We start from the raw sequence: 9,442 nt of genomic DNA, 5'->3' as shown, positions 1-9,442 counted from the left end.
TTTTAGTAAGGAGATGATGTATTATTGATTTGGAGAGAAACAGAGAGTCAGATATAGTCAATTATATGCAAACAATGTATCTTTCTATGAGCATTGTGAGAGAAAACTATGAAGCACGGGGGATTCACTAGTAGTGATAAGGAGACATCACCTACGTGCAAGAAATATATGAAAATACCCCTTATCTACCCCCTATTTATGGGACCTTACCTTACGAAGTGTACCTTCCTTCCCTTAAATAACCCCCCTCCCTTACACCCACGTGGTACCATATGGTAAACCCTAGTGGCCCCCCGGGCTATGAAGACAATGTAGATTAATACTATATGATATTTTTCCATTAAAACCGGTGTTTCTTTTGTGTTCTCTTTGTTGGTTGATGAATTTTATGAAGAATATGAAGAAAATGATGAATTTTGTTGAAGTTAAAGTCGTGGGAGATTGTTTCTCTGAAGCTACTTGAAGATTTCTTACTAGTGGTGTTCTTTTCCTTGTTGTGGTTCCCTAAAGAATGAAACAAAATCTTGTTGATGTTACAAGATATATTTTCTTGCAGTAGAAACCCATTTTCCTTGGTGTCTCTCTTGGGGCTCCATGTTTTTTATGTGCAGCAGGGAAGACTGCCATCAACAAGCATCAAAAGAGGCTAAAAATGAAGGAAATGGCATTACCAAGAAAAGAATAATTCAATGGATGTTTGCAAAGTTCCTTCTACTACTAAAGAATTGAAGATTCTCATTACCAAAGACACTTTCCACAAGAAGTTCATCCCACAATGCTGGAAATATATTACTATTATGATATAGGCTCTATGTGGTAGACTATTTCCTCTTTCAGTTGAAGCAATAGAGACGTGCATCTTGGTGGCGAATTGTTTGGGAACAATTGAAGTGTAGAAACAAAGAGAATGACCATCCATGGAAGATTTGGCATTCATTGAGAAGTTTTTCGACATAATCAAGTGGGAGATCGTGAAGAAGCTTTAGGAGTTGTGGTCAGTGGAGGTTCATGAAAACAAGAAAGAAAAGAGTTGACATTTGTTTGTGGATGCTCAACAACAGGACACTTAGGATGCATGGTGCACTGATAATCTCATGTTTGTCCAATTAGCAACCCACTGGAAGTTGGTAGATAGAGTGTTATTCACAACATACACTATTGAAACCATTAGAAGCTGGCATTATTATGATGATGGCACAACAATGATCCTTAGGAGAATGAGTTTTGATACCTTCAGAGAACGGAATACCTTTCTCTCTGTAAACAGTTTGAAAGTTGAATTCATAGATGTAGAAAATAAAAAAGTAGAAGAGATGTTGGCCAGAGAGTCCTCCAAAGGCTAAAGCCCCCTCTAATTTTGTTTTGTTGAGTACTGACCAACTGGTTGGAGCCAACCCCCTGATGAATGACGCAATCAAGAGGCAAGCACTAGAATGAGTCCAAAGGTATGTGAGAAGAGAGAAGACAAGAATCAATACTAAGAATGAGCTTGCAACAAAAGCCTCCTTTTGACGCCTTAAAAGCGCTCTTTATAGAGGTCCCCATGGTGACTCAAGGTCCCCTTCCTAGTCAGATTCATCCTGAAAATATTGATGACAGGCCAGCAAATGTAGTCCCATTGCCCATTTTTGAGGGAGAATAAAATGAAGACCCTGATCTTCATGTAGCAAAGTTTATGGTAGCATGTGTGGTTAACAATGCCAGAACCCCCGAGCATTGATTAGCAATATTCCTTGCCACTTTCAAAGGTGCGGCATTTCAGTGGTATGAGAGACAATGAGCATGAACTTTTGGCACATGGGACGACGTGAAGTTGGGGCCTTCCTCACTAAATTCAGGCGTGAAGGTTTTGAAGAGTGGATGCAAGAGGAGTTCATCTAGAGAAAGAGTAGAAGCTTATGTCTCGCAAATGGAATCCATCCTGAAGAGATGGACTAACCATCATTTGGATGAAGGCATCCAAAAGGGAGTTTTCCTTAGAGGCCTACAACCAAAAGTTTGTAAGTTTGTGGAATTGAGAAGACTAAGCAACTTGTAAGTTGTAGCGGAAGGTGCAAGCCTATATGACGAAGTTGAAGCAAGGCCGTCAATGACCCCAGAAAGAGGAGTATTACCTCCTCCCATGCCAGGAATGGTATACCCACCAAATGCAGTCCCAGGGATGGTTCCCTACCCCTACCCCCACATGCAAACAATGCCGCACATTGCACCTACTCTATAATGGCCGCCACAGATGACAATGCCTCAAATGATAGTTCAACCGCAACAACTGTGGCCTCAAACAGTTCTTCCAATGGCAACTCAACAATAGTGGAACCCTACCAACTGGAATCAACAACCACAAGTCTCAACAGGAGTTCTGAATCAAAACCAAAACAAAGGACCCTCAGGATCAACCCAATCAGTATATGTAATAATCACAGAAGCTTCCCAAAACCCTACTACAAGTACTCCCAGAGGTGAAAATCTAAAAGACTACCTATCCAACTTTGTCACAAGTATCAAGAAAGAGCTTATGGATGTGATTACAGAACAGCTATATACATTGAAGGTGAATATCACCAATATATCCACTCCTACGAGAGGTGGGAGAGATATGATGCACTCTAATACATGGTGTGAAAAGTGCCATTAAGCAAGATATTTAGCCATTGAATGTACCCAAAAACCAACCATTCCTAGAACCTTCTATTCATATTGTTTGAGAAAGAACCATACAGAGGATATCTGCTCTTTGAAAGAGATGCACAAATGAAGAAAGAAAGATAAAGATGCAAGATGCAACTTGCTGGAATCCAAAATGACAACGCAGGACATTGGACCAAAGCCTAGGGAGTTTGGTCCTAATTTTGGTCCAAGGAGATTTCCCTCTTAGAGTTACAGAGGACGATAGTTTGGCGATGATCAGAGATCAGAAGTGGAGTGTTATAGATATGCAGAAAATTTCATATTTCACCAAATTATCCATACCCTAGAAGGTCTGTGAATTACAAGCCCTTATGCAGTCGATGCAAGGAGAAGGCCACATTGCAAAAGATTGTCTAGGTCCAGCTCCTGTGAAATCTACTTTGGATACCCAACATAAGACCCAAGAACGTGCTTCCAATTTGGTGGAATTGGAAGTGGTTGCAATAACACATGAAAATAAAGGAGAAACTGTAGTTTCAAAAGAGAATGTTCCCTCTGTCAAGACTATGAAGTTCAACCTTTCTCAGGAAAAACAGAACAATGCAGTACATAACAATGTTATATAGAGCACTATAGAGCCAGAGAGATAGTTGTGGAGACAAGACCAAAAGTCCAGGAGATAGAGGATGCCGAAGTACCTCCCCATGAAGAAGAAGCACAGATGTTGCTGCTCTTAGAAGAAAAAGAGAAGATAAAAGTGGATGTGGCTCCATTTCCCAGCCAATTGGAAAAGCCTATGGATCCTATCAAAGAGTATGATTTGGTCAAAGACCTAGACACTTTTAAACCAAACTTAACATTCCAATAGTTGTTGATGTTATCTTGTAGCTATCGAAAGAAATTCAAAAGCATACTGATAAGAATAAGAGGCCTAAGAATTGTTCCCTCCGTGGTGAACAAGTCCAACAAAGCCTCAGAATCCATGAAGGAAGTAGATGTGGCTAACACCTTCATGGATCCTAGAACCCTCGAGATTGGCGTATGGATTGAAGGGTGCTTTATTGCTGATGCATTGATTGATGGAGGCTCATCAATAAACATAATGACACATGTGACAATGAAGGATCTAGACTTGCAAGGAATGCAACCTACGGAGTGGCTTATCAAATTGGCAGATCAAAGTAGAATCAAACTTTTGGGCATCCTCCCATATGTAAAAACAACCCTTGCAGGAAGAGACTATTAGCTAACATATATAGTGCTCAAACCAAATTCCTACAGAACCTCATACCTTCTGCTATTGGGAATACCTTGGCTTTTTGAAGCAAGAGCAAGGACGGACTGGTCTAAAGGAACCCTAACCCTCAGCAGAGACCCAACAAGGTGGTGTTGAAGTTGTATGGATTGCAAAAAGGTAATGGATCCATGTCAATCTAATTCATAACACGCTCCTCCAATGAGGTAATAGATGGTACATTAGGAAACAAAGAGGCCATCAACCAGATCTTTCCCAAGAAAACAAAGGCACAGTCCCTAACACTGGGCATTGTAAGCCAACTACCAAAGAAAGTAAAGTCTTTGGCCATGGGAGAATACCTCCCGTCTGAAACCAAATTGACTTCTGCAAATCACCTTTGACAGCAAAATAGAAGCACAGATGTATTTTTCTCCCTGTTACATAGTAGTCGTAGAGACAAATCCAAAGATAGAGAAAAGAGTAGAGACAGAGCCAAAGACAGAGACAGGAACAGAGACAGAGGCAGACATAGAGACTGAAGCAGAAACAGAAGACATAACAGAGAGCTTGTTCTTCTCTTACAGAGCCTCCACAGAGGTAGAAGTAGAATCTGAAGTGGATGAAGGTGATAATGCAAAAGAAAATTATGGAAGCAAGCTAGAAGGATCTATCCTACTCATAGAAGGCGGAGATGAGGAATAAGTTCTTGAAGCCTCAAAAGTAAAAGATCCCCTTCAGATTGACGGAATGATTATGGTACCCTTTGGATTGATCAATGAATCATGTCATGAGCAAAGCCTTTATAAGAAATGGATTAAGAAGAATAGGCCTTTCTTCAACAGGGACTCTTGTAGTTCAAAGTTACCCTTCCTTAAAGAAGACGGGGATGCACCTTGCCAACAACCTCTAGTTTGACAACTCAAATAGAATGCAGAAGGTTCATGTTATGTGATGTTCTTGGATGTATTCTCAGAAAACGAATCCTTGAGCCAAGAAGTAACTCATCCCCAATCCAAACCCAAAACCTCATTGATACCCTTTTAGCTTCCCAAAGAGCAAGCTAAGCCTCCATTAAAAGAGGACATCGGTTCCAATGCATCATCAGAAGAAGAGATCACTCCCTTGAAGAAGTCGGATCTCTACCCAAAAGCAGTCTGTGTACATTTGTTCATGAAGTGGAAGATGAAAAGCAATTGACATTTGTGGATGTTGACAATACTGAACGTCACCTAAAGGTGGGTCTAAATCTTCCAAAAGAAGAACTATTGGTCCTATGTGACCTACTAAAGGATAACTTAGATGTGTTTGCATGGTCATACAAAGATCTAAAGGGGATTGATCCCATAGTATGCCAACACCACATTGACCTAGAGCCTGATGCCAAACCTGTGAGACAAAGATAGAGACATATGAATCGAAATTATTCTGCCCTAGTGAAGGTCGAATTATGTGCAAATCGCAGAAGAAGAGGATCAATCCAAAACAACCTTCACAATTGAATGCGGAACCTATGCTTACAGAGTGATGTCGTTTGGGCTCTGTAACGCTCCTACTACCTTCTAATAAGTGATGGTGTCTACCTTTCCAGAACCATCTACATGATTTCATTGAGGTATACCTCAATGACTTCTATGTCTATAGCCTGATGTGAGCATTGGGGATACCTAGAGCAGTGTTTTGATAGATGTCGAGAGTATGGGATTTCTCTCAATCTCGACAAATGTGTCTTTGGCATCTCATCAGGAGTTCTTCTAGGCCACATTTTCTCTATACAAGGGATAGCAACAAATCCTGCTAAGATTGAGAAGATTTCCGTCTTGATAGCCCAAACCAACCTTAAGAAATTGAGGGGATTTCTTGGCCATGTGGGCTATTACAGAAGATTCATTGCACACTTTGCGACAAAAGAAGCCCCTCTGCATAGAATCTTGAGAAACTATGTCGAGTTTACATGGAGCAATGATTGTGATGAAGCGTTCAATACCATGAAACAGTGTTTGATTTAAGCAACTATCCTACAACCTCCTAATTGTACGAAGGAGTTCCATGTGCACATTGATGCATCAGTTGAAGGCCTAGGTGTAGTTTTATGCCAAAAGGGCCCCTCTAAGTTAGATTAACCAATCTATTATGCGAGTCGAAAAGTAACCAATAGAGAACAGAACTACACAATGACGGAGCTTGAGTGTCTAGCAATGGTGTTTGCTTTGGAGAAGTTTTGACATTATCTGTTATTGATACATTTCAAATTCTACATGGACCATGAAGCCTTGTCCTTTTTAATGAACAAGGCCTACGTGAAGGGAAGAATGATGAGATGACTCCTTTTGTTCCAAGAGTTTGAATTTGAAGTGGTTACTAAACCCCGTCGCTCTCGTGTCTTGGTTGATCACCTTTCACGAATCCCTCAAATTGATGATGATGAAGAGCAAGATGATCTAGACCTTTCTAATGCTTCTTTGTTTCTAGTCGAAATAGTTACCCCATGGTACGCAAATATAGCCAACCTCCTGGCAAACCAACAATATCCCCAGGCATCTTGAGCCATGAGAGAAAGAAGCTTTTGTTGGAATTAGCCCCCTACACCCTTTTAGGAGGTGATCTGTACAAGAAAGGCAAGGACAAAGTCTTGCAAATATGTGTTGTAGGAGAAGAAATCGGCATAGTATTCAAAGCATGCCATGTCAACACCTATGGTGGACACTTTGCACGAGAAGCGACAGCCAAAAAGGCCTTACTTGCAGGATATTGGTGGCCGACACTCTATAAGGATGCCTATCATTACTAGAAACTATGTGATGCTTTTCAGCGAATGGGACAACCTACCAAATCCATTGCCATGCCTCTGCAACCTATTTTTCTCCTAAAGCCGTTTGAGAAGTGGAGAATTGATTTTGTGGGCCCCATTTATCCGCCAACCAGAAGGAAGCAAAATAGATACATCTTGGTTTGTATTGACTACATAACAAAGTGGTGTGAAGCTAAAGCTCTGAAGTGGGACGATGGTAATAGTGTGGCCTTGTTCTTATACGAAAACATCATCACCCATTTTGGAAGTCCCCTAGAGCTCATTAGTGACTCATGTACCCATTTACTTAACAAGATTATGGAAGAGTTGACAAATTTGTATAAGATTTATCATCATAAGTCCACACCCTATTACCCTAGAGCCAATGGCCAAGTCAAAGTTACCAATCACATTCGTTGCTTGATTCTGATATGAACGATAGCCACACATCATCGTGATTGGAATGATCAACTTATAGAGGCCCTTTGGGCGTATAGAACCTCCCATAAGGCAGCTGCATGACAAACTCCTTTCCAGTTGGTGTATATGGAATAGAATCCATCTTTCCTATTAAACTCCAGCTACCCTCTTTGTATGTGGCCATCAATGAACACTTGGGAGATGCCGAGTCCATGCAACACCATCTCTTGCACTTGGAGTGTCTTGATGAGATCTGCAAGATGGCCCTACAGTGCATGGAAGCCACACAAGCTCACAGAAAGGTCTATCATGACAACTTCATCAAGCAGAAAGAGTTCAAGGAAGGCGACTTAGTCCTCGCTTATGATTCCCGAGAAGCTAGATGGGTCCCTAAAAGGTACTTGTCATCAATCCGAATGGCTCAAGACTGATCCCTTTCTTATTAATTGCTATTATCTCAAGAAGTATTACCCCCCTTGGGAATCTTGACAATCGTTGTTAACCCTCAGACGAATAAGGTGGAAAAATTGGAAAATCTAAAACAAAAAACAAGGCCAAGGCAAAAGTGAAACGGAAGACAAAGATGCAGCAAGAAAAATATGGAAACACAAGAAGCACAAAAAATTCCTAAATGAAGGAGAAAGGCGCACAAGAAAAAGTGCAAGTAAATACTTTTGTAAAAGAGTGCAAGGCGCATCATGATTTTTTTTAAGAGCGCCATGGCTCTCACCCAGGTTCTCACCCGTGTAAATTTTAATGGTAGATGGGTAGTAGGAAGGAAGCTAGAAAGATAGGAGGACAATGGGAAAAAGAGCCTAGGCCACGGTTGCCCATGTAAAAAAGGGGATAAGGGGATAACCACCCAAAAGGGATTTAGGGTTTTGTATATAAAGTTAAAAAAGTGAATGAGAGCTCATTCCTTGGTGTGTGGCAAAATAGGCTCTTCTTCTTCTCTCCTTCTCTTCTTGTTCTTTCTTGCTTGAGCTTGTGCTTCATGGAGGGAGTGTGAGTGAGTGAGAGAGTGAGTATATGAGAGTGAGGAATCTTGGAGGTGAAGCCCTCCACCATCTCCCCTCTTCTTCTTCTCTTCTCTTTTCTCGTGCGTGACTATGGAGGATGGAGCATGGAGGAAGAGGCTTGAGGATGCTTGAGCTTATATCAAGAATTGTGGAGCTACCAGTGTGTTTGAGAGAGGAGGCAACTCAATCAAGCATTAAGGTAACCTCACTACACTCGTAGGGAAGGATAGTGTATCAGTTATGTGAGAGGTAGCCATTACTGCTCGCTTGAAACACTTGAACAATAAGCGGTTCGTAGGTCTTGGCAGTTGAGTGTGTTGGTTTTGTTGCTGGGACCAACGAATTTAAGCTTGAGCACTTGCATGCTTCAAATCGAGCATCAAAGTAAGGGTTTTATCCCCGAACTAGAGCTTGAGATAGATAGGAGGTTTCAGGTTTTTAATCCAAGCTACAAGTAAGTATTTTTTTATTTTTGATGATTAGTTGAGCAAGAGAAATCATTTCAGTATTGTGCTTTTGATTTTTGTTACATTTAGAGTAGGATAAGAGGGAAAAATCGGAGTGGAGAGCTTAAGGTTCACTGCTATAAAACAGGCATGTACAAGGCACAAACATGGAAAAAATGGGCAAGAATAGTGCTCAGATGTGTCAGAGAAGCTAAGGGGAGTGATCAAGAAGGCTAAGGTGGTTCTCAACAAGGGTCTAAGGTCTTGGGTAACCAAGGAAAGCCTCATTTGCAATCCTGGCTTTGTGGAGAGAGAGAGAGAGAGAGAGAGAGAGAGAGAGAGAGAGAGAGAGAGAGAGAGAGAGAGAGAGAGGAGAGAGAGAGAGAGAGAGGAGAGAGAGAGAGAGCCTGCAAGTCACAAGTCCATGTTAGATCTATTGGAGCGTGTGGGATTTTCCTGCCAAATTCAAGCATAGGATATCCTTGGCATACACCCTTGCTTGATTCCTAGAAGTTCTTGTAGGTGATGGAGGCATTAGAGTGGAGATTTTTAGCAAATTGTGATCTACTCATGTTTTCAACCGGCGGAATCGGACGCTCTTTCCAGTGTTCGATTCCTAGAATTGGACGCTCAGACCAAAGACCTTGTTCAATTTCGAGAATCGGACACATAGAATCGAACACAAAAATCTAACCTATCCGATCAAACAACCCACTTCTATCTTATTTCAAGAATCAAACTAGAAGAAATTAGACACACCACCTCGTCCGATGATCGGATGCTTGACTGTCCAATCACAATAATCGAACCATGGAATTGGATGCAATGACCTCTCCAATCAGACACATCTTCAAATCCAAGCACACCTGTTTGATTCTAAGAATCAAACATATTCAAATCGGAC

This window comes from Lygodium microphyllum, chromosome 6 (genome assembly GCF_053477565.2).
Source record: "Lygodium microphyllum isolate KBCC chromosome 6, Lygodium_microphyllum_v1.1.10, whole genome shotgun sequence".
Lineage (NCBI taxonomy): Eukaryota > Viridiplantae > Streptophyta > Polypodiopsida > Schizaeales > Lygodiaceae > Lygodium > Lygodium microphyllum.
This window is presented reverse-complemented; position numbering follows the sequence as displayed.